The following is a 1325-nucleotide window of genomic DNA, read 5'->3' as shown; positions in this document are numbered from 1 at the left end:
ACTTTTCCAAGTGACTGCTGCAGAACGCACGCGAGAGAGAGACGTGGCAGCGCAGATCGCGCGTCTCATAAGTGAGTGGGGAATTTACTGAACGTGGCACTTGCGGGAGTTAACACTGTATGCAATACCCGCAACCTCACACCATATTTCAGGCCGTGTAGATAGGCAAGCATATATATAAATCATTTAGTAAGCAGAAATCCGAAATTTACCTTAACATATTAAGTTAGAGGAAGATGCGACTGAATTGATGCTTGAAGAATGCGCTCCAGCAGCCATGATAAACAGTTGGCGGTTAAAGTTTTCTATGCACAATTTGATTTGACGAAAGTCACGAGACCTATTACTCTCTATCCAATCACGTTGATGGATAAAAATAAAATAAAAATAAGCATGTAACGACCACAAACGGAGGAAAATAGCGGAGTAAAAGTACCGATACATCACTTAAAATGTACTCAAGTAAAAGTACACCATTTTTAAACTACTCAAAAAGTACAATTACTGATAAAAACTACTTAATTACTGTAACGTGATTCTCTCTGCCCGATACCCGATCCGAGAAAAATGGCTCTATCAGAGCCGATACCCGATATGAATATTTGATCGGCGCATCCCTAGTTAACACATACCCATACGAGTTCACACAGAATAAAAACTATACATTTTCTCCAAACTCTGTTAATCTTCATCCTTTATGTAGGCTATGTGTGTGTGTGTCTGTGTGCTTTTGGTATTTTTAGTTCCATGTAATCTAGATTAGCAAATAAATGATTGTTTCATTATAAGAATCATTGTCTTGTGTTGTGTATTTTAAAGTTACAATTTTGCCCAGATCTTGTTACCTTGCTCATATTTAACACAAATACTGATCTTGTATTACTGTCGTTGGCCACGGAGTAGTACAAACAGAATTGGTAAGATACACTAAATTCTACTAGACGCTGGACGAATAGTTGATGAAGTGTAAACTATCAAATTTGGAATCAGTTCTCATCAGGTTGATTTTGAATCCGAAAACACAACAGAGTGTGTGAATTACCACATGTGAGTCCAGGGTTAATGAAGGAGCATTTTAAAGTGATTATTACAGATTATGTCATGATGTTCAGTGTCGTACTGAATATTCTCGTTAGTTCGTTCAGATAATGCGGAGCTGCAGCCGCGCTCTCACCAAAACCTCTTACACTGCATTTACCATCTGAAGTGTATTAATAAAGGTGCTGATGCCTGATGTTTGAGAGACACAAACTTTAATCACATCTCCATTGTTCCTGTTAATTCAGGACTTTTCTGTTTTTACACAGAGTCTCTTTCACTTAGAG

This window comes from Sinocyclocheilus rhinocerous, unplaced genomic scaffold, assembly GCF_001515625.1.
Source record: "Sinocyclocheilus rhinocerous isolate Xijiao unplaced genomic scaffold, SAMN03320098_v1.1 scaffold2799, whole genome shotgun sequence".
Classification (NCBI taxonomy): Eukaryota; Metazoa; Chordata; class Actinopteri; order Cypriniformes; family Cyprinidae; genus Sinocyclocheilus; species Sinocyclocheilus rhinocerous.
Note: the sequence above shows the minus strand (reverse complement) of the source record.